A 25,512-nucleotide genomic window follows, 5' to 3' on the forward strand; every position below is an offset into this window, starting at 1 on the left:
TGTTTATATCCGCCGAGTATAGTAATACTAATTTACAGCCTTTAATCAATCTAGAGCTCGATGAAGGGCTGCCCACACATTCATGGTCACGGTGCTCGTTCGACCTTACTTCACCGCACAGGCCTTCATCGGCTGGTGAAGGTCGGGGCCCAAGAACGGTGTCAGATATCGGTTATCACTGACGTTAGCCATGGCCGGGAGTTGAACTCGGGTGACAGGGTTCACAGGGTGGTGCGCTAATCGCTGCCCCACTGCCGCCGTAGCTCACGCGGTACGCGCACCCTGTACACACACACTGCCTCGCGTCATACGTACACAGACACCAATAACAGGTGCAGTGTAGGCATGGCTGATCCAGCAGAGGGCAATGTCTGAGTGTGGGGATAAAACGAACCAAGCGGGCCTTGAGAGCAGTGTGGCTGTGTTTTGGCTGAGGCCAGGTGAGAGGTGCGGTTTGGTAAGGAAGATCTTTGATCCACTCCTGAAGTAACGATCAATCGCTGTGGGCACACACACACGTTGCAAATGGTCACAAATAAGCCAACGTTTCTGTAGGTGTTCTTAGATTTCGGCCCTTTGCTAATCCACCGCTCAATGCAAGCCCACGCCAAACCATGTCGATTCATGGGGAATTCATATTCTTGGATCTTTCGGTAAAGTCACGTAGAAGGGAAATAATAAAATTAATAAAATAAAACATAATAAAATTATCACGACGTTTCGGCCACAACACAAGCAGCCCTCAGGTGAAGGTGAAGAACCTTTCTTTATTATGTTTTATTTTTATTACTTTATTAATTCCCTTCTACGTGACTTTGCCGAAAGATCCAAGAATATGAATCCCTGCAGTCACGAAAGCTTTAAATCAAAATCATGGGGAATCGTTTGACCATACTTCATTCCGCTGCTCAGTGCAGTTTGCTGAAGGTGGGAGAGTATAGACGCAGGAGCGAAACAACACAGTACAATAATGGACCTTTTCGCACTGCACTCTGCTTCCAAACACATAGCACCGGAGCCTATAACACCTGTTAATGCATGGTGGTTTCCCGTGCAAGCGCTACCCAGGCTCTGACCTGCTTTATAGCTTTAGAAGAGACCAAGCGAGATTGGGTGCACTCTGGGTGATTCAGTCTCAGGCGTAGGCGGCCTTTTATCCGTATTCTAGATTTGAAGCTTTCGTGACTGCAAGGATTCATATTCTTAGGTTTTTTTCGGTAAAGTCACGTAGGTAAAACATTAAAATTAATAAAAGTAAAATAAAATAAAAATCACGACGTTTCGGAGGCAACACAAGCTTCCGTCTTCAGGTGAAACCGCTTGAATTTCAACATCGAAAAGACATGGGACTAAAAAAGTTAAAATCGTTAAGAAAATTAAATTGAAGTGATTGCAATACATTCTAGATTTGAAGCTTTCGTGACTGCAAGGATTCATATTCTTAGAAAAATATGATTGCAATACACTCAAGGAATTGGCCAAACATCCCAACGTGGGACCTTCCCAAAGAGGTGTTGTCGTGCCGGCGAGACGGCCCCGCACGAGTTTCACCATTACCGTATTAAACAAGAACTCCGCAATAAAAGCGGCACTTTGTGTGAAAATAACAAAGCACTTGAATATTTGCGCTTCAGACAGCAGATGGAACGCTGATCTCCGATCACCCCACAGCCACCTGGAGATTTTTTTTTTTATCCTACATCAAAGTTACGTCTGGGCTGAGTGTTCAACAGCAAAGCGAACACACGGATAGCACTTCCTGATATCGTGTGAATGTCAATTTTCTTTGTAGCCGATATTCTTTGAGAGTTATGTCAGAAATTAGCGTGCCTCTCTCATGCGTGTTATATTACCGGACAATTTGTTTCGCGGCGTTCGGCTTTGCTTACATTATTGTGGGAGCCATCCTTCAACATCCCCTACTACCCGCCGCCCCCTGCCCCCCACTCCCCCTTATCGACCTCGGCGTTGGATTTTCAACGAAGCCCGCAAGTCAGCAATCACACCAGCATGCGCATATCACAGATAAAAGCTCTTTCTCCTATCAAAAGCAACTTTGAAACAGAGCAGATATAATTTGATTTTTTACGAACGCATTACGGCATGACATAGGCTGAAGGAAAAAAAAATTACTTTGACTCGATAACAAAAGAACCTTTATAGGCAGCAATTTGCATGCTCCCACCGAAAAAAAACCAATATTGAAATAAAATAATGTGGGAAATATGCCACTGCATTGTTATCGCACAGGCACGATAGCTGGAGAGATGATGACAATTTAATTGACAAGAGCACGAGAGCAGAGTTCAATTAAGATAAACAGCGGCGAGTAGGAGGGTGTTCTTGGTTCTTTCGGTAAAGTCACGTAGAAGGGAAATAATAAAATAATAAAAAGAAAAACTATTTTTTATGTTATTATTTCCCTTCTACGTGATTTTACCGAAAGAACCAAGACTATGAATCGCTGCAGTCACGAAAGCTTTAAATCGAAATTTAAATCGAAATTTAGTAGGAAGGTGATTAGACTGGGAGTGGTGGCACAGTGATTTGTGGAGCTGTACGAGTAGAACCCAGCGACTTGAGATCCGATTGCAGGCCCTGGTTCGTGTATGGGCACCGATGGTGGCGAGGTGTTAACTACCTCGCCTACTCTACAGGAGGTCGTGGGCTCCATGCTGACCCTGACGGCTGCTGTATGTCTTCTTGGTTCTTTCGGTAAAGTCACGTAGACGGCTGGTTGCGTTGTGGCCGAAACGTCGTGAGAATTATTTTATTATGTTTTATTTTTATTATTGTATTATTTTCCTTCTACGTGACTTTACCGAAAGAACCAAGAAGATGAATCCCTGCAGTCACGAAGGCTGCTGTATGCTTTGGAGTTTACGTGTTCTCCACGTGGTTGCGTGGATTTTACTCAAGGTCCTCAAGTATTTTTCCCTCCACATTTAGAACCAACATGCGTTCGGAGTATTTGGCTGCTATACATTTCCACGTGATAAACCACTTAATTGGGCTATCATTTGAGATAGCCAGGCCGCTTCTGAAAAAGAGCTACATTTTCTCAGTGGGCCTTACCTGGTAAAATAAAAATAGAAAAATTTTAACTTAAATTTCGATTTAAAGCTTTCGTGACTGCAGGGATTCATCTCCTTGGTTCTTTCGGTAAAGTGACGTAGAAGGGAAATAATAAAATAATAATAATAAAACATAATAAAATAATATAATAATATGGTAATATAACTTTAACTTAGTTTTAGACTGGTGAGTGATATTAACAACCTGCAATCACCAGCGTGATATCTGGTCAAACAATCCCCAGGACCTACTCAGCATGGGGAGGCTTTCTCCCAGCAGAGGATTGACAAAGGGCTATGCATTATTATTCAGATACATCTAACACGGCATTGTTATCTGCCTATCATTATGATCGCTTGACTCTCGCGTGCTGAAGATACGACAAAAGGTATAACTGGCAAGGATAGAACGGGAAAATCTGAAAGAGTTGGATTGGAGCGTTCTACTTTTTGGACATCTTAAGATATATGGCTTGGGCAATCAAAAGCAGGGTGCAGTAACGTCACCTGCCACATCATATGGATCAGAAACAAGGACACTCACAAGAGAAATGTCACCAAAAGATTAAAAGTTCGCAAAGCATCATGGAGAATGTTTGGAGTGACATTTGAGTGACAGGAAAAGGAACATACGGATTAGAGAATGCACGCACTGCCTGTTAATAAAAGTGACTGAAAGAAATGACGGAGCGGAAATCGAGGGGGGAAACACGACCAAGAGTACAAACGTTGCGGAGATGGATCGATGGAATCAGCTCGTGTGCGGGTGCAAGGTGGGTTGTTACATCGTGGGACGATAAGATACGGTGTCCGCTGGGGGAGGCCTTCGCCCCTGCGGTGAACAGATCATGGCTGATGATGAGGATGATGGTCGTAGTCGTATTGCAGAACGCGAGCCAAATTATTTTCTAAACAATTACTCGGCTGATTTATTAAATACGCGCGTGCTTTTCATGGTATGGGCACAGGACAGGTGGGAGGGCACTTGGGTAAGAACAGGCAAGCGAGGCAGTTCAACAGCTTCGGAGGTCCTTGTTTATTACTCAAGGGGTGAAGTTCATTTTTTCCGCATGGACCCCACACAGTGATGGGATGCGTGGGACACACACACACAGACACAGGCAACGTGCAGAGCTGGGCTAAATCCCACACTGGATTCGCAGTCACACTTCTGGTGACAATCGGTGGACGGTGGTCAGAAGCAAGGTCACGTGTTTCAAGGTATAGCATGTTGGGACAGACGACAGTCATTCATTCCATAATTCATGTGCCCAATGTTTTCCTTTAGCCCACCTGAAAGACCTATCGGTCACATTCTCAAGTTGTTAAGCCAACGTGGTCCTGTGTGAACATCCACACTTCCTTGAATTGAATATGCAGTTTCACTACTGCTGAATCCACTGCTGGATGAGAGCCTTCCCATGCTGTGCCGGTCACGGGGGGTTGTTCGATCATTAGTCACCACGCTCATCAGTGTGGGTTGGTGAATGGGGAGCCCAGGAGCGGTTTCGGATATCACTCACCACTGCTGTTAACCGAGGCTATCACGTGATCGAACTCAGGTCCTCCAATTAGCACGGTTGGCTACGTACGGTGCGCAAGAAGTTGAACATACATACGTACAGGTCGCTGTTTGCGTGTAGTGCGCGTACGAGATGAGCATGGTTGCGAGCACCACCGCCGACAGCTTCCCTCACTCGCTCTACAGCTGGCCTGCACCGATCTCAAAGTGAAGTTGACCCGCAAATGTGGACGACCCCGGTTGGTCGATAGGTAGGGTACCCGAATCACAACGCTCCGGACATGCGGAGGCGCGTGGGGCAGAATCGCACGTGGATCACAGGGGTGGCGGGAGGGGAGCGGGGGAGTGCCACCACGCCCCGCAGTGTGGGAACGCTGATAAACCCGAGCCGGGCCGCCTTTGCAAATCAAAGCGAAGGCCACGATAATCTCTCTAAAATGACTTACGTAATTACGGCACTTTGAACGGGCGATCTCGCCCTGCTGTGCCCACTGCTTTGGAAGAAGCGCTCGCCGTGCCCGCGCACATCATCGCTCGCACGCGGGCGGGCGGGCCGGCGAGCGCTCGCCGACGTCGAAAAGCCGCCCGCCTCCTCCTCTCCCGCACCCCCTCTCTGCCACGGGAGAAGACGGCCGCAGTCCCTGGGTCTGTCCAAATATATATATGTTTTTTTAAAAGACACGAGAAAAATACGGCACGCATGGGGCTAACTCACTCGCGAAGATGCTTTCAAGGCGATATAGTACCGCAACGGGGCTACACCGAATATATGTGGGCCCAGCAGAGAGCAAGCGGCGTGGCATTAGCAGCGCGGGAGATCAAGGAGATGCGCGGGCAACGCCGTCGCCCGTCTGAAGTGCTACAACCTTCGCAGCCGTGTGCGCACCATCAGATCATCTGCGCGTTAAGAGGCCATCGTCACAGCCTGTGATAATGCAAGTATGCTTTCATGTGGCCACACAGCTGCGCCGTGCAGTGCAGCTCCGCCAAGCACCGAGCGTGCTCTCTTTTCTGTTATGTAATTTTCCGCCACTCTGCGTCAGATCCACTGCTGGTGCCCCCCACTCAAACTCCCCTTTGCCCCCCCCCCCCGCCGCCGCTCCCATCGCCACCCCTGCTGTTTTCCTCCTCCCGCCCCCTCCCATCATCGCGGGCGATAAAGTGCGCATGCTTGTTTGTGCTCGAAATGCACGAAACGGATTCGCTGTTTTTCTGGCGATGAAAAATCTCCCGCACCCCCACCCCCCCGCAGATGCAAAATGAGCAGTCACACGACGTGTTGACTTGGCATGCGAGCGAGCGTGTGCAATTGTGTCTTTGATGTAAATCTGGCGTGGTGTTTTTTTCTTGCTCGGAAACACACCCGCAAAGTCCACGAGTGGCGTTCCCGCAAACAGCACACAGCGGTGCAGGTGTAGTGACGCCGACGCACGTTGTTGCTTCACTGAGAGCCTTCATTTTGGACACCATCGCTATTCCTAGGCCAGGGCTTCGGTTCTTGACGCTCGGACATCGTCTTCTCTATCCCTCGAGCCCTCCCCCCTTTCTCGAAGGTTCGCTCACCCCACTGTTGTCAACCGTGACCCCGACGGTCCACCCTCGTTTTCCCGCCTTTTACATTTGAATTTCTCTTCCAATCAGTTTAATTCTATGACCGTAACGAATCCTCTTTAGAGGCCTCCCTGCACCAATCAGAGGCCCCTAACACACTTCATGACTGTTCGTCTGCACACGTGCCACGTCAGGCAAGTGGTCTACTGTTTCGGTCTTTTAACAGGTACACCTCGGGCAGATATTGAAGGCACACCGGGATCAAAAACGATGGAATAAAGTGCGATGGACAAGAGCAGCTTTGGAGCGTTGTCGTGAAAAGGAACACGCATGGTCAAACAAATCTGAGTGTATGCCGAGAGCAGAACGGTACGAATCAGCATTCATTACCGACGAAAACAGGAAGAAAAAGGTGAAAAGTGAGCAAACAAGCATGGAGAGGTGGGCGCTTGGAATTACACGAAGAATGAGGAACAATATTTCAAAATTAGAGCCATCATGTTACGTGTTAAGGCATATTTGATTTAGGGGACTGCATACGTTTCTCGCTATTCACCAATGCATGAGTGCGAGATTAACTCGGCGACCTGAGTTCGATTTAGAGCCCATGGCTAACATCAGTGGTGGGGAACATCTGAACCGGTCTCGGAACAATCCACCTTCACTGACCTGCACTGACCACCGTGGTGAAGTATGGTCAAACAACTCCAATAACTGATACAATGAGGAAGGTTGGCATCTTGCAATTGGAAAACTATTTCATTGGAATAAAATAAAAAATCGCACTTAAGAACACAACTAAAACCGCCACCCACTTTAAATACCGCACAGCACAAAGGACTTTGAATATTAGACGTAGGCAGCAAACACGCGAACTTATAATCACTCGAGTAGTTTGCTCTCGATTCGCTTTTTATACACTTCACTCGAGACCTGAGATAAATCGCTGCACTCAGCGGAGGTCATTGTGGCACAATACATCTATGCTCCCCGCCTTTCAGCGACCAGCTGACCAGCACGGTGAAGCGCGGCCAAATAACCGCCCACGCCAACGACCCGCATGGCGCGGCGTGGAACTCATCCAAGCAGCAGGATCTACCGAACGGGGCAACGCGTGCGCTTCGCGCAACAGAAAACGCGAATCGGAGCGAGCGAGCGAGCGACGCCGGCAGCTAGCCCCGTAAAAACCCGGCGAGCTTACGACGCGTCAACATTGAACAAGCGGAGCGCCGCCGTTAGCCTTCCAAAGGACGTAATCTCCGCAGCGGCACGGCCCCGCCGCCGCCGCCGCGGTGTAATTAATGATCACAGCGGCTGTTTGCCGCTTGATGTCAACGAGCCCCGATTGCCGGTGTGGGGTCTTCCCCCTCCGCCGCGCTCGCCCCGCACCTTGCGCGGGGCCCACAGCCCACACGCAGGAGGGGGCGGGGGGGGGGCTAAGTGTAGCCAGTATGTAGCAGATAGGCGCACCTGAACGGCGGCCTTATCGCCCTCCATCGGGGGCCGCTCGGTGGCAGAAACGCGAGGCCACAGCTCGGCAACGAGCCGCAGCCAGGGCACAACAAACACGACTTCTGAGCGAGTCGGCGGCACGGGGAAGGGAGGTCCTGTTACACTCGCTGCTGGGGGCGGGGGGCGCGGTGGGGGGGGGAGCGGAGAGAGGGATGGGAAGATGGGAAAGGCGCGACGGGTTTTGGCAGCGCATCTCGCCGGGGCGATACAATTGCGATCGGGATTTTACGCAAGCGTCTAAATGCGACCGCATCTGAAACGCACGCTGTGCAGAAACGGTGGGGCGTGTTTATTTTGTAGGGAGGCAAAGTCGGTCATTGGCAGAGGAAGAAAGGAAGGTCTTGAGCCTGGACTTGAACAGCATAACTCTCCATCCATAAATGTGCTTTATTGAAGAGACAGTTAAGAGCTCATTGAGAGTATACGAATTCAATATTTATAATTCACGGACCTTTGTCAATCCACTGCTGGGTGAAGGCCTCCACGATCATGGGGGTAACTTCATGTGGGGGTTGAAGGGGGCCCACTGAGACGAAGAATCTCCTTGCCAAGCGAGACCTGCGAGAACATGAAGTGTTAATAGCTATGGCAAAATTAACATTTCAAAAGGAAATTATGAAGCAAGATATATTTAAATGACTTACAATGTATTGTTTGAAAGCACTTACATTCGTATTCAACAAGAAACGAGTCCAAGTTCCCAGTGGGGACGAATTTTAAACATAAGAGGGACGCAATTCCATTCCACGTAGGGGAAGCATCATGGTCGAAGGAAATTTCCAAATGTGGGAGCTTGACGCTCGGTCGATGAAGATGAGTTGCACTTTAATTTTGTCACTTCTATAAATATCTGCCATCTGTAACCCAACGGTAGTTTAAAAAAAAAAAAATCCCCATAGTTGCGACCAAACGTCATAACGTCCGGACGTTACGGCCCCGTCTCTCGCTCGCTCGCTCATCCCCCGCGCACACACACACACATTCCCTCCCTCCCTCCCATGGCCGTGGCTCTCTCTCTAATGGCTTCTCCCCTTGTTTTGTTTTCACCTCGAGTGCCTCGTCTTTGATTCTAATTCGGTCTCTGACCCACGCGCATCCCTCCTTGCCCCTTTGGGTTACTCCAAGTGTGAAGCCCTCCCTCTTCACCTTGGAACCAAAGTCCACGTCACGCGCTACTTTATTAAGTGAAGAGGCCGGGACGTAAGAGGCGCCATGAAGAATTAGGAAGTGGGCAGCGTGTCTTTGTGATGGTGCCAAACCACAATAAGGGGATGCGGGAGGTGGGAGGCAGATGGCTAATCACCTTGTTTATCTGTTTACGTTTTCGTTTTTGTTGCCACGTAACTTGGCGTGCATTCTGCCAAAACATCGTAATGCCAAAACAACTTAAAGGGATATTTAAAGCCCCCCACTGGAAGTGTTGCGTAGGTTCGCGTCTCAAGAGATAATGCCGATTGCTGTTTTCCGGGCTACGCCTTTTTGGGAAGCGTGTTCTGGATTAATGTGCACCTGTGTGTGTTTTAGTTAAAGCAATTTCAGACGTGCACATATATAAAATGTAATCAATAAAAAGAAACATTAAAAACAGTAAAAAATTATGCACATTTTTATATGCTGTTTCCGATTTTTGCATGATGTAAATATTAAGGATCAATATTTACAATTATTTAGTATAAATAATACATCAAGATGCCAAAACAAAAGAGAATTCATGATTTTTTTGTGGCTGAAACAAAATAAAACAGTTCGTGCAGAATATCCCAGTGGTGTATATACTGTGAGCGATAGTAGCCCCAAAGGGATCATGCAATATGAAGGTCAAAAGGGTCAACATGGCATTCCGGATAATATGAGCACAAGAAAGAGCTCATCTAATGCCAAAAGCTCTGATGCAGTGGTGGAAACTGTACATTCTTATGGCAAGGGCACGAAGGCCTTCGCAGAATTTACAAAAACTGAACTTTTTGAGCGCGACGATCAAAGCGAGTCAACAACGTGCCACGATGTGGCAACTCATTTTACTATCCGCTCGGGGGATAGAAACAACTGGGATTCAAACTCGCAACCTTCCAAGCTCGAACCACCGTGCTACCGAGACAGATCACACACAGTCCAACAGGTGCATCGCCGATTCACGAGGATGAAGGCGACTGGGTCGCTGAGGTCAGAGCGCTGAGCTGGACACTGCAAAATCCTGGGTTTGAATCCAGGCAGCCGACTGTGATTAAACTCGGTTCTCAAGTGTAGCAAGTCCAGTATAGATTTACAGTATAGGTTTGAGCACAGTCACCGATTCTGGCTTAATTCCGGCTTCGAGGCGTAAAATATTGAGCGCTGACGGTCACACGAGTAACGTGGTTCTCAGTGGCAGTATTTTGGAAAGTGCTGCCCGCTGCACTGTGTGGGCCAGAGATCACTTAAACCGGATCTCAGAGGTGACTGCAGTATCTTCTTCTGTGGGCCGTTCTCTAAGATGAAGGGTCATACTACTCTGCGAGAGACCCGGACAAATACGCTCACACGACATGACTTGATAGCACAATCAAAAAAATAATTGGTGGTCGGGGGGGTTGGCGGGTAGATTTTTTTTCTCCAAAAAAACCCCCTCATTTTTGAAACACATTCGGGCCACGGAAAACTGGTCCTCGCTTAATAACGCACCGACGACGGGACCCTACACTTGCCAGGGTGCGCCCTGTGACTTGGGGGGGGGGGGAGGAGGAAGGGGGGCGAGTTGCTGGAGCTGTGCCGTGCGTGCCGGAGGGAGGCTCCGGGCCTTTCATGTGCACGCTCGTTAGACGTCACGCGTGCTTGCGGCCGCCCGCGCTCACCCCCGCCGGCGCCCGCGCTGCTTGCTCGCGAGCTGCCCGACGATTTACGGCCGTGGCCACCTTCAGCGCGAGATCATTGCCCTCCCTTTGAATCCGAATCAAAAGCCATCGCTCATGCGCAGCTTTGCGCGCCGTGTAATTTTCCCCTTTCGGACGAACATCCTATTTGTGATTTTTTTTCTTTTCTCTCTTAGCGGCGAGTTAAAGGGTTTGCAGGTGTCGATTTGACTTTATACACGAGAGACAAAGATTCACCGTATAGCCTACATTGACTGCTGTGGCAAGTGCTGTTAGTGAGCATTTCTTAAGGCCGAGTTGACCTAGCGGAGACCCAGAAAGTTCAGACGTCACTTGTCACTGATGTTAGCCATGGCCGTGAACTGAATGGAAATTGCCGGGTTTGTGGTGCAGTGAGCTAACCATGGCACCACTACTCCCCATATACTCACATGCACATGTGCACATTCACAAACAACAGCAGCCGCCATTCACCATGAAGTGTGGTCACTTCATTATGATATGTTTTACATCCTAGGTACACTTTGAGGGTATGTGAACTGTCAAAGGCTCACTGGCCAGAGGTTAGAGGATAGAACAAGGTGTTACACTTCACAGGCTGAGACGACTGGTAGATATACCATTTGCACTCTCCACTGTGACTACATGTGGTGGTTTAGCTGTTAGCGGTCTAATCGACAATGTGAGCATTGCTCAATCGCATGATGCATGAGCCTCCTTTACAGATGCCAACCATGACACTGCTCATACCAGCCATTGGCAAGTCCACCGAGTTCCAACTCCTCCTGGGCTTATCAGCACTTCACTCCTTTTATCCGTGAAGCACGTTTAGTTCCCTCAATCAGGCCAAACAAAAGCTGCATGGGCATGCGGGCTATGAGACCCAGCCAACACTTCCCCGCCTGTCGGAGCTCACTGATGGGACAATGTCCAGATCTTTTGGGGATCTGTGAGCTGCTCATGCAATTCGGCCTGTTTAAATCGAGGATGAATCGTAGGTAGGTCAGCCGGAATTCTTCAATCCAGAGCAGGTGTTCTCATGAAGAGGTTCAAATATTGGAAGAACACAGAAGAGAGGGCCTGATTTTGGCCACGCAGACACGAAACACAGCATTACGTAGCCGCTTAGACAATAATTCCGCTAGATAAATTCAGATTAAGAGGCGTACATAGTCATGAGCACACCACCCAGCTATGGAGTGTTTCATGACACAGAGTATCCAAGCAGGTGTTTTTCTCCAGCTCCAAGTTCCAGCTTCAGTGTATCCAACTCCTTCTCAGAGTGGGCGGCAATTACCAGATTATCAGCATAAATAACATGGATAATCGGTAGGGAGATAACCTTGAATCCACCCTCGGAAATTGATCAGCCATTGTATCTGTACAAAAGTACGTGCTTAAAAAAAATATATTAAAGTGTCGGAACCAGAGTATATCCCTGCCGCACCCCAAGGTGAACAGGTAATGGCTCTGGCTCCCAGCCACGCAGGGTTTATCAGGACCTGCCCAAAATCATGAAGATCATTGTTGATCATGAACAGAGGGTCAGGGACCCAAAAAAACATAACAACCCAAATCCAAAGCCTTGGCCTCTTAATGATATCATATGCCTTGCTCAAGTTAATCAAGCAGAGGTGAATTTATTCTTGAAATTCCTTCAGGTGTGCCTCCTTAGATTGACTCACTCAAAAGAGAGGGCAAATCCAGCAGTATAAACATCACTAGTGGGAAGGGAATGGCAGTGAGGTATGGTTCTGGCCAGCCCACTCTCACACAAATTGGTGCTTGTCAAGAGCAGTTACCCTGGCAGTCGTCTCTGCTCAGCGAGTGATCTGTGCTTTCGTGCGAACATATATATTGCACAAGAGCTGACGGACAAGGCCTCAAATAAGTGTAATGGTGTCAGTCGTGTACTTTATATACAAATTTACACTCATACGTATGCAGTAGCGAGCACTCTGAATAGTTGTGCGTGTCCAAGGCTATGTGTTTGTCTCTCCTTTTCTATACTTTTCCTGTTTTGAAACTGTGTGATGGTTCGTTTATGAAAGTTTTGCTTTGCATGCCGTAGGAATTTTACATGTGACAGCATACAACTTTCACACGTGTATCCATCATCTCTCGCTCATCGTCAGAAACAACCTATTACTACCATATACTATGCTTTTATGTGGCCGTGTGATTATATTCGTCCATATTATAGACAATGACTATGGTGATATATATTTATTTTCTACGTACGTGACTGGACCGAAAGAACCAATGAGTAATGACGATGCTGCTGCAGATGAAAAAAACCGACAATGATAATGCTGACGATGATGGCGATGATAATGATGGAGGCACACTGGTAATTATATCTATTTTCAACTTTAAAATTATCCGTTTTTTAAACATTTCCAAGACGCGCACGTGCCCCTACGTTGACGACGATGATGACGACGCTGCTGACAAGCTGTGTAGACTGCAGTTCACCGAAACACAGCGCTACGAACCGTTGACTAAATTGTTTACCCATATGTTTAAAGGACCCGCGAAGTAATCAGGGTGCGAGCCACCGAGCGAGTTTGTGCGGTCATCCGAATCACGATTCTAGCAGTTAATTTTGTTAAGTTCCGTATGAAAACAGTAAAGCACGTAAAACATGTATACCGTGTGGTGCCCATGATATTAAACGGTGGTAACGCGTACTCCAATGAGCTGCGAACAATGCAATGGCAGCAGAGGGGGCCGCGACGCGCCAACTTCAACTACAGCTGTGTAAAAAGGGCAAATGTGTCAGATGTCAAATCGATGCATACAATCAACACGAATTAATCCGTGATCACGCGTGACTATTAAATGCAATTGCACATTAATCTGTCCTTAGGCTTTAATTCAACTGTCGCGATTGAAGCTTGCGATGGATATCAATAATCTGAACTTAACGCTCTGGCGAATGTAGCAGCTTCTCGTGAATTCGCGGGTCAGGTGAACCCCATCGCATAAAATATCTGCGAACCGAAGAGCGTCGATTCCTCAACACGTCGACCTGACGTGGGTATTCGTGAGCTTAAGAATCGATATTAATCGACGCAACGCTACATGAGCGCAGCCGCCCCTACTAACCAGCATGCATCTTAACCAGATCTGTGCAAAAACAAGCCATGTTTGATTGAGTGTCGTACAATTTACAGACATTAACTGCTGTGCTTATCTTGTGTGCAACAAATAAAACCGCGATCAAACGCAACTGAAATGGAAGAAAAACGACAGACTGTTTTAACAAGCGCTATAAATGCGCATCTGAATGAAATGAAATAGTAATGCAACTTTAATAGATATCAAAACTTTTGGGACTAATAAGACAAATAAAAATAAATATAATTATTACCCGACTCTCCACAACAACGTTCGCATTAAATAAGAATTGTTTCTGCCAGCCACGAGCAAAATTTATAATCTGTGGATTATTGGGTGGAAGGTTTATTGCATTCACTTTGAAGGTGTTCCAGCCCTCTCTTAAAACTTCAAAGCTAAGGTAGGCTTTCACCGCACATTCCCAGCATAACACAAGCGATCTCTCTCATCAGGAGCTATTGTTACCATTGTGAACCTGCATCACAGCTCTGAGCCCAAAGCATCGGCGATGGTGGCACACGGCACACAAGCACTACCATCATAACACAAGCGTAACAAAAAACACACATCACACACACACAACACAACACGCACGCACGCATAGGAACGCAGATGTAAGCGTCACACAGATATACGTAGTTTCCACGGGGCTAAAATCTCAGCCCTTGTTGCTACCCGCCTACGAGCAACACGGGAGGGCTCGGCCGGTTTTATCTGCATGGAGGCCGTGGCGAGCACCGCCGACGCAAAAAATCTGCGAGCCCAGGTGACGGTCGGCAATTGAGGGCGGTGTCCTTTGTGATACACCGACCCCGGTGTTGTTGCGTGGGGTCAGCCGTGTGCAAATGAACGCGCATTCTCAAAAGTAACGACGCCGCTTTAACCAACGTCTCATCGGTGGCGGCGGTGGCGCGGAGGTGCGTTATTCAGCAGTCCCCACGGGAGGGTGCAAGGTTTACCGCACTAACAATAATGACCGTGGACCAAAGTTCAGCCGATTCTCTTCAGCTTAGGCTCCGAGAGCCACTAAGTTCACATTCTTGACTCAACTTCAACTGACCACTTTGACCCTTTGCGGATAAAGATGCGTTTCACTGCTCCAGATAGGAGAAAGGAGGCCCCCGGATTTAATTCCGGGCTAAGCCATGTCAAATCTGATGCAAAGCCCCTTCGATGAAAGCCCGGGTTTGCAGGAGGCTCTACATGAACCCTGGACCTCACGCCCTCCTCCTCCTCTTCCCTGCCCCCGGCCCAGCCTGCTTTCCCTCTTTTTATCCCCTTCTCCAATCCTTCTCCTACGAGATAAAAAAAATAATTCCCCTGAGCTATAGCCACGTGTTGTGTATCACATCCCCTTTCATTCACACCTCCGCAACTACCCAGAGGGTCCCCGCCGCTGCCTCTAATAAACCAGGCTGACCATCAGCGCCCATTGTCATGCTGAAACGTGGCAGAGCCGGGAAGCACGGGCTGTGTGTGAGCGAGCGTGCGTGGGTGGGGATGAGCAGCGGCCGAGAAAAGAGAGCAATGTTTATGCGCATCGCCCCCACACATAGCAAATTGGATTAACGGTGGCAAAGGAGGAACAGAAATGCGGAGGCAGCAATCAGACATGGCTCTCAGGCAGGGCCCTGAGGTGGACAAACGCTTTTGTGCCGTCCATTCCGGCCAATTTCTGCCTGCGGTGATCTGCAAACCGAGTGTGTATTTCACGGTGCCAATGTGTATTCCCTCGGTGAGCCGCGACTGGCAGCGTTTGGTGAACATCTGCTCATCTCAGGTCTCCCTGTATTTACCCGAGTGCAATGTGCTTCGCGGGATCACGAAAAGCGAGCGTGTTAATGACTCTCTGTAAGCCCTTTATTTATTTTTCATTCATAAAACGCGGTAGCGAAAATGTGCATGTTGGTAGTTTCACCATGTCGAAAGTACATTGCAGATGTTCAAAAAGCATCGGCAATTATTCGTACTATAACCCGCTTTTCAATTGGGTATAGTATGTCAACCAATTAGTAGGAACTCTGATTCAGTCCTAAGTTTAATCAGGTATATCATGTCAACCAATAATCAGGGAGAATTATCATAAGATGTCATGGTGTCAGACATTCTCAAACAAACTTCTTCATCCACTCTGGTGATGATGCATTTAGTTACCTGTACAGGCATCAAATTACTCCACAAACAAGCCATGTTTTTAACACTATGGATAATAACCTTCAATATGCAACCCATGTGCATTTTCGGCCTGGGTGGTGGTGGTGGTTCGTGTTGCCCCCTCTCACCCATGGATTTTTTTCGGGTGCTCTGGTTTCCTCCCGCATGTAAGCACTCGTCATTAATTGACTGATAACGCCTGCATGTTAGAGGATGGCAGCATTTTTGGGGGATTGGGGAATTTGGTACAAGGTCACCTCATGGCTGTCTTCCACTTCATCTGTGGTTCCTCCTTGCACCTCAGTCATGCTCGCTGTGCGTGAGCGAGCAAACATTGTGCGGCGCGTCACACGAGTTGAAATTATTTTGACTTTGCGGTTGCTCGATTTGTTGGAATGCCCATTTATATATTCAAATAAGCAATGAAAATTTACAATTATTTCCTGTACAGCTTCAACAGCCCAGATTGGTTTCTATACATTTACACGCAGAATTCTCATGGGGAATACAATACGTTCCCACTTGCACTCTGATGCATTAGCATTAAGCACAATGCTGAAACACACAAATAGTTCACTTCTTTGCTACCTGTGCACTGTGCTCCCATGCTTTATCAGCGCACAATAACAAAGCGAAACGAAATACGCGGGCGCACAAAATAGAAGCAGCACCGTCATGCGGCACAACACAGCCCATTCTCGGGGGAACCCGTAAAAAAAAAAAAAGATGAGGACCCAAAATAAAATGCCCCGGAGTTTTCCTTGCAACCCGGGCATCAGTTTCAAGCGTTTGTGTGGGAAGACTTAATTTGGCCGACTGTCAGGCCCATTGTGTTTTCATCAGGGCCACACTGACAGACCTTTGTGTACAGCTTTGAACAGATTTTGTGGCGAAAACAAATGTAAATGTTTCAAATCCCTTGGGCGGCCGGTGGTAGGCCTCGAACAGATAATAACTGTTAGCCCTTGCCCCCCGCGGTTTGATCCCAAGCCCGATGTCAACACTGTCACTCAGGATTTCAGGAGAGACAGAGCCGCACACAGAGCCCGACGCTCCGCACCCGCTTTGTCGCCACGGATCAAACGCGCTGAGCCTGCCGTCGGGTCTTTATGAGCCCATCCAAACCCGTGTTGCCACTGTAATAAATGCACACGTCTGACAGAAGGGCAAAACGGCGCGAGGTGTGCAACATCATCTGAACGAGGCGCGCGCGCGCCTGTAATCCGCCCCCCCCACCACCCGCCACCCGCCCTCCGGTAACCCCGTTTTTGTGAGGCGCGATGTAAACGCAATTGTTCTGTTGAGAGTGACTTAGTCTGGCTCTATGAGCCTTGTATGCGTCGCCTGAGAGGGTTTAACGAGGTGTTTGCTGGCTATAACAGAGCCGCTTTGGCATTAAATCAACTTTGAATATCTTTATTAATGACATGCCTGTAGCGCACGTATGTGACAAGCTATTACATGACTATTTTAATGGTAAATTAGAAAAAAAATTATATTGACATGGTCATTAATTTTACAAAAACACTCTAAAGGTTATCGAACATAAAACGTCAGTAATATCCCAAAAGGTATTATCTGAATTCTGCACAGATGGAAAACTCTACAATTGGAATCACCGATTATTTGTCCACAAGATGGCACTGCTCAAAATAAATTAACTAATTTCTTCTTTAAAACCGTTCACTTGTCCGGCACTAACATCCCAGTATAACAATTACTGTCCTGAATGCATCATGCGAAAAATTGCTTCTTCGCATCACAACTCGACACAATTTCTCTCTTCCATCGTGACGCACTCAGAACCAGAGCGACTCTCAGTTAACTGAGTTGCGGGTCTCTGGATACTGCTGGAAATTTCAGCCTCGCTGGTTCAGCAGAAAAACTATCCCGCTTGGATGATGACAGCTCAGCTCACGAGCCTCCTAATGCTCTCTTACACCCCGGTGTGTGCCTGCCAATGATGACAAATGCCAGCTTTTCTTTAACAGTCTGCTACTGATGGCTTCATTCACCCATGGTCATGTGGGACAGGAGCAATGTCCAAAACGCTTTCCATTGTACGCACCAGACGTTACCCAGTTTTCCTGTTCGCATTACCATTGCTCGTCCAGCAGAGGGTGCCATTTGCAGATGTCTAACGCTGGCAGGACGGGGGAGTGGTGGCGAAATGGTTAGCGCATTGAGCTAGTGAATCCGGGTGATTTGTGGCCACGGCTAATACAAATGGCGAGTGATATCAGAACTGGCTCTGGCCTTCCCACACACCCTTCCTATCCCACAATGACCAGCGTGGAGAAGTATGGTCGAAGAACCCCATATGATTGATACAGCACAAGGTGGCCTTCATCCAGCAGTAGATTGACAATGGGTTAGACTTCAACAAAAAGTCGCAATTATAATAGCAGGACCAGACAACCAAAAAGTGTTCAGCAGAGATGTAATGATGCATCGATCGCATTGCATATGCAATACAGTGCATGCTTTGCATTTGTTTATACGTTGTAATAGGTCCATGTGGCCCCTGTGGTCGTTGGAGACCGATAAGATGATCACAATGTTTAAATGAATTATTTAATCGAATGTGACAATTCATAAACTAGTCAGGGGTGGGTGGGGAGGCATCATTAACACCCCGACCGCTGGATGAAGGCCTCCCCGGGCCCTGCCAATCTCTCACGGTCACGCAATGCAACGATCCATCTAGCTCCTGCACACGATTGATCGTGGCCGATGATGACGATGATAAATAATGGTCCTGCGTGACAACACATAACATATTCGGGATTCCTTACATGAAACGTACACAGCTTGTCGTAGCATAGTGAGCACTCCCAGGAATCTAGACTCCATCCAGATGTGGGTCTCGATGTAGAGGGCGGGCAGCAGCAGCAGCAGAGGGCAATGAGTAGTTAGGAGCCTGGACCCTGCATGCCCAGAAGGGGGTTAACGGCTCCCAATCCGGACCTCGAGACAACATTTGGACCAGGGCCTTTGCCAAGCATACCATACGTACGGTGCGAAAGAAGTTCTACATACAGTTCTTACACATGCACCCGCCCGTACCCCCCACGCATTGGGAAACCTCGGTCGGCCAAAGCCCAGGCGCTCAAATGTATCCACGTCGAATGACACGCGAGCCATTAACCCAGAAGCTAAATTAGGAGAAAACTTTGCAGTCCATCTACCTGCAACGTCAATTTAGGCAGCCGTTGGTGTACTTTGTGTACTGCACTATGTGCCCAATGACTTGCGTTTCATTCCCGGCCATGCCGGCCATGCCGAACATCGGAGGGGGTGACATCTGAACTGGTTCTGAGTCATGATAAAACATCGGTGAGGGTGACATCTAAATTGGTTCTGGGCGATGATAAAACATCGGTGGGGGTGACATCTGAACTGGTTCTGGGGCTACCCCTTCAAACCTCACCAAGCAGGGTAAAGAATGGAAAATGTATCATGGGTGGCCTTCACCCAGCTGTAGATTGACAAAGGGATGTAATTATTCGTTATTTCCGTAGCATAGCTACAACGGCTGAAATGTTTAAAATTATCAAATCAACAGGATAATGCAGAATATTACAGGATATACAGTCTTGGAGTATTTGATTTAAGACAAAAAAATAAGCACTGTACTGAGTACGTGCATGAATTGCTACGTAAATATAAACTTTTGTAAAATGATCTTTACAAATATTTTTTCCACCTGAGGACGATTGAAACGTCGTAATGTTATTTTTATTTAATGTTTCTACCTACGTGACTTTACCGAAAGAACCAAAGAGTAAATGATTATAGCTTCATATGAAGAGCAGAAAATCTAAACGACAAACTGAAAATGGAATAACTACACGGAATTTTTTTTATTAAAAAAAATATTAGCCCACTTGCGACACGTCGTACGGTATAGATCTTTGAACGATTTTTTTTTCACACCGAAAGTTTTAATTTGCAATCACTGGCCACAATTTTGCTCCGTGCAGATTATTCCCACTGTTGTGCACCCACCACAGTGGCCGCTATGATTCCCGGGGGGGGGGGGGTCACAACCGCGTGGCCTTTTTTACTTTACAGCGCAAAGCCATCCAGCAGCAACAGCAACGGAGAAACAAAACAACCGACGAAGCTCTCCGTCGACGAATAAAGAAAGACTACACGCAGTTCTTCTCTCCGCACTCCGCTTTAATCCCTGACCTACATCATAACCCTGCAGTAATCCCATAGAGTGAGGCTTCACGGCTGTGTGTCCTCTAATGTGCGGAACGGTCGCCCCGAGCAGCCGTTGCCGCGGGAACTCGGGGGGGGCCGGGGGACCTGGCGGACCACCGGGGTCTGCGCCTCGCCTGGACGGCCGCTGAGCGCAGGCGAAGCGGCCTGGGAAAGGTCGCGGTCGTGCCCCCCCCCCCACCACCACGTCCCAACCACTCACTGACCCCCCCCCCCCACCACGTCCCAACCACTCACTGACCCCCCCCCCACCACGTCCCAACCACTCACTGACCCCTCCCCCCCCCACCACGTCCCAACCACTCACTGACCCCCCCCCCACCACGTTCCAACCACTCACTGACCCCCCCCCCCCACCACGTCCCAACCACTCACTGACCCCCCCCCCACCACGTTCCAACCACTCACTGACCCCCCCCCCACGACCACGTCCCAACCACTCACTGACCCCCCCCACCCACCACCACGTCCCAACCACTCACTGACCCCCCGCCCTCTCCTTACGCCCCCCCCCAAACACTCCTTAGGTCCCCCCCCCCAACCACTCCTTACCCCCCCCAACCACTCCTTACCCCCCCCCAACCACTCCTTACACCCCCCAACCACTCCTTACACAACCCCCCCCCCCAACCACTCCTTACACCCCCCAACCACTCCTTACACCCCCCAACCACTCCTTACACCCCCCCCAACCACTCCTTACACCCCCCCCCAACCACTCCTTACCCCCCCAACCACTCCTTACCCCCCCCAACCACTCCTTACACCCCCCCCCCAACCACTCCTTACGCCCCCCCCCCCAACCACTCCTTACACCCCCCCCAACCACTCCTTACGCCCCCCCCCCAACCACTCCTTACACCCCCCAACCACTCCTTACACCCCCCAACCACTCCTTACACCCCCCCCCAACCACTCCTTACACCCCCCCAACCACTCCTTACCCCCCCAACCACTCCTTACCCCCCCAACCACTCCTTACACCCCCCCCCCCCAACCACTCCTTACGCCCCCCCCCCCAACCACTCCTTACACCCCCCCCCCCAACCACTCCTTACACCCCCCCCAACCACTCCTTACGCCCCCCCCCCCAACCACTCCTTACACCCCCCCCCCCAACCACTCCTTACACCCCCCCCCCCAACCACTCCTTACACCCCCCCCCCCCAACCACTCCTTACGCCCTCTCTTTCCCCCTCCACCACCAACCACCAACCAATCATCCCCCACCACCAACTACTAACTACCCCACCCCCATCACTCCCTGCCGCTCCCGCCTCTACCCCCCCCCTCCTCCTCCAGCCCCCCACAACAAACTCGCCGTACCCCCCCCCCCCTACCCGTCCCAACAGTGGCCGTGGTCGCACTTCATTTCGCGCGCCGGACACGTCGATGCGAGCGGCTTATTAAGGGCTAAATGAAGCAGAGTGTCATTAAAAAGCTATTTGGGATCGGCTTTCGCACGAAGCTTATGGCCCAGGAGCCGCGTGCGTGCGGTGCGCGGCAATTCCGCAGCGCGCCTTCGTCCAAGCGGCGTCCTAGAGATTAGTGGCCAATTGGGCATCAATCCCGGCACAGACGAAAAGTTGATCGTCGGAAAAGTTTCGTCGTCCATTTTCGAAATCGTGCACGTGCAGGCGTTTAAAATGTAGAGGTAACAATCAACGCGTGCCAATGTGACAATGTGCAAATTAAAAAAGCTACGACAAATTAAACAATCTCGATTTAAAGCTTTCGTGACTGCAGGGATTAATCTTCTTAGTTCTTTCGGTAAAGTCACGTAGAAGGGAAATAATAAAATAATAAAAATAAAACATAATAAAATAATTCTCACGACGTTTCGGCCACAACGCAAGCAGCCGTCCTCAGGTGAAGAACAGGTCTGTCGGGAAGACAGCGTCTGAATGGGCACCACCAGGCTTGGCAGCGTATATTTAAGCTGGGTTGGAGGGGGGAAGGGGCGCCTTCCCGATAGAACTGTTCTTCACCTGAGGACGGCTGCTTGCGTTGTGGCCGAAACGTCGTGAGAATTATTGTATTATGTTTTATTTTTATTATTGTATTATTTCCCTTCTACGTGACTTTACTGAAAGAACCAAGCAAATTAAACAATGTAATGGTGGGAATAAGTCGTTAAAAACACAATTAAAACCGCAACATGTGCGGGCTTTAAAACCTGCTGTTACATTAATTGTGGTGGCCACGTGTGTCTGTGCGTTTGTCAATTACTCAGGAGAAATCATGCTGACAATTGCAATATAATTGTTGTGATAGTGGTTCAATTACTTTTGTATTCCTTGCAATAGCGTCACAAACTTTTTCAGACACCCAAAATATGTCACCTATGATAGTTGTAAACACATTTAACTTAACAAATTGGCAACATGTCAAAATGTATATACACCCGTGCAAATTGTACACAAAATACCATGTACCGGAAAATACAGGAACATCCATCAGTTCTGCAACGGTGAGAGCATCAAAATGTGTTCCATCTCAGCGCACACAGATGTGATACACCGAACACAGCTGCCGAATTCCGCATTTACAGTATGTCTGTATTCACAGTATGTCCGTATTCATAAGAAATGTTGTTGATTGACTTTGAAAAAGTACTTATGCAGTCAGGAATATAAATGTTGAAAAGAATATTGTACCGTTTAATAATTTGCTTTTGGTAGCACAAGCTACGAAATATAAAATATGGAAATGAAGATTTAAAAATTCCCATCAAAACAGAATAATAGTTCAGTCAGCCACATTTACTTACATTTATCGTAATGGTGGCTTAAGACTAAACCACAATGTTTCTTTTCGATTGCACAAAAGATACAAAAGAGCAAAAAACTATCAACACACATGCACCCATCATAAGCCATGGTCTATCCAGTGCTGGGTGAGGCCTCTGCAAGCCGCTAACATCTTACATGGTCTGGCAATGCTATAACACTGGTCAACACACTTTTTCTGGCACAAAGTATTCCAAATCTGGCATCAGTTTTGGTCTATCACATCAGGTTTTTTAGATATCAAATATTGCATTTTCAATAAAAACTGCAGAAAAAAAATATTAAATAAATGTGGATATCTACATAAAATGATATTATAAACACACTATCCAAAACATACAGCACCATGTTTTAACACTAAAACAGTCACTGACTCGCAACAACTTGCAATCATAAGTGACAGAGTTAATTTCGGGTAAAATCAATGAAAATGAGGTATGCCGATAGCATAAAAATGAGATGTGATAGAGCAAATCTGAGATCAGATTTGGAATCAGCACCCTGAAATTAGTCTAAAACAGCTGCAAAAGTTTTTTTTTTGTGTTGACCAGTGATAATCAATCCATCTGCACCTGCACCGGAGCTGAATTAATCGCTCCATCTCCACAGTGAATCGTCCTCCGAGGTTGTGCCCTTTACTTGGGCTACCACTCCATTGTTAGTCTCAACCACGGGCCATCATCCCTTCGAGCGTGGTGTCCTAACACCATCCCACTTCATTTCCCTGACAGTCAACGTGACGTCTCCAATTTGCATGTGTTCTCGAATTCACGTGTTTCTTTTCCAGTATTGCAGTGTAATTCCAAGCGTGCACCGCTCCACGCTCCTTTGAACACTTTTCAGCTTTTGTTCCCATTCCTTCATCAATATCCACGTTTCTGATCCAGGACATGACAGGTAATATTACCGCATCCTGCATCATTGACAAAATTTAGTGGAAGCCTTAACTCCTTAGATGCCAACAAGTTGATGTCGAACATTTACTATACTTTGATTAAAACTCTCATCTTCAAGCTCAATGGTAGAGTGGTTTCATATATAAGTTCAGTGTAGGTATACAGAATATGGAAGTTTGGTACACACATTTAGAATATGCAGATATATTTGTGTGTTAGGCAAGGGCCTCTCTTCAAAGCATTAACAAAAATCTTGATGAAAAAATTAGTTTATAGAAACATGTCTAACTACAGAAATTAAATGTATCAACTTTGTAAAGGTCTTGTAAGTTGAACGATGGAACATCTCATTGGCAATACAAATGAAACCAATGGAGAAGCCTTGAACATTAATTTTTTTGTCATCTGAATTTTTATGTCATGAGTCAAGTAATTAACAATTATTTTTAAATGATATCATTTGGCAAATCCACTGCTAAATGAAGCCCTCCCCACACTGGGTGAGTCGTGGTGGGTGTCTACAGGTTGGTGAAGTGAGGTCTACAGGACAGGTTCAGATATCACTTGCCACTGATGTTCGCCGCGGCGAGGAATCAAAATCAGGTCACGGGGGTTCACACCCCAGTGTGCTAGCCATTGCACCACCGTAAAAAAAAATGCATTCATAATAAATAATAAATACGCACAAAAAAGGTTGAAATAGTGACGCGGTTGGTGGAAATAATGACAATTCTCCACGCTGATTAGAGGGGGATTCTATTACAGACTCCTGCCTCGGCCGATGGAGGTCCAGTGCTGGTGGGAAAATCTAGTGGAGGATGACCGAGAACACCCAAGATGTTTTGATCAGTGTCCCCCCCCCCGCCTTTGATCGCGTGGAAATAATGTAGCAAGCACCGTGGCAGTCCTTTTTTTTTACTGCTGCGAGCGGCAAACCATCCTCTTCCACACATTCCTTTCTCTCCGAGACCGAATTCTCATCGTACTCATTGTCACCGACGTACAATAGATGTATTTTAAAAAAAAGTACCTTCTGCCTTCGGTTTATTAATTTTCTTAAGAATTGTATGTTTTATCATTAGCTGAAATACTACGAGAAGAAAAAGAAAGATGTAAAAAGTCTGCAGAGGTTCGATCCTTGTGGTGTTCTTGCTAGATGTAGATAATATTTTTATTTAAATTCAGGTTCTACCCTAATGCCTCATTTTGAATCAAAACAGAGTTACGCTATAACTTGCCATTTAAAAAAAAATATCACATTTCTTGTTTCTCCCGCATTATACAACTTGTCTCCAAAACCTATTACAGAAACTCAATTTTTATTCAAATGTACACAAACACGTTAACAATAATAAACGTCACTCACATTTAAAATGCATCCAGCTGTCTTGTTTTCATACGCACTGTTAATGGACATCAATCACATCATCCTACAAGAATCAAGTGATGATAACTCGTTTCTGAAACTATATTTTAATACATTTCAATTGCAATAACTCTGTAAAATAAACCCATCGAAATGAATATCCAAAGTTTTTCAATAATATGTTAATATTAAAAGTGATTTACCCAAAACGTCGTCAACCGAGTCCCAAGGCTGTTTTTCAGGAAGTTGTTGCATGGGACACTCTGCAAGAGAGAGAGAAAAAATTGAGCACATTAAGAAATGCACACTGCATTTGTTCTCGACCTGACCCAGTATGAACCCTCTTATCACTCGAGATAGAGTACTGTGGCCTTCATATACCTGCCAACTTTCTGGCACAGGCTTACGTATACACCCCTTTCAAGAATTGGCGCACTCTGCAATTTATGTCC

General features: G+C 47.5%; 1 long non-coding RNA gene across 2 annotated transcripts; it reads right to left on the minus strand.

The window, feature by feature from the left end:
- Window positions 1–364: 364 nt before the first annotated feature.
- On the minus strand, window positions 365–25,280 carry LOC133343402 (uncharacterized). 2 transcript variants are annotated; one of them, XR_009755250.1, is made up of 3 exons: window positions 25,264–25,280; window positions 8,111–8,217; window positions 365–500 (listed from the first exon to the last, which is right to left on the minus strand). It is a non-coding gene; the product is annotated as an uncharacterized LOC133343402 (long non-coding RNA). The 2 variants fall into 2 exon arrangements; XR_009755249.1 differs by lacking the exon at window positions 25,264–25,280 and adding an exon at window positions 8,328–8,451.
- Window positions 25,281–25,512: the final 232 nt, after the last annotated feature.

The sequence above is a fragment of the Lethenteron reissneri genome, chromosome 17, assembly GCF_015708825.2.
Source record: "Lethenteron reissneri isolate LAM-NWPU_2019-01 chromosome 17, ASM1570882v1, whole genome shotgun sequence".
NCBI classification, from domain to species: domain Eukaryota; kingdom Metazoa; phylum Chordata; class Hyperoartia; order Petromyzontiformes; family Petromyzontidae; genus Lethenteron; species Lethenteron reissneri.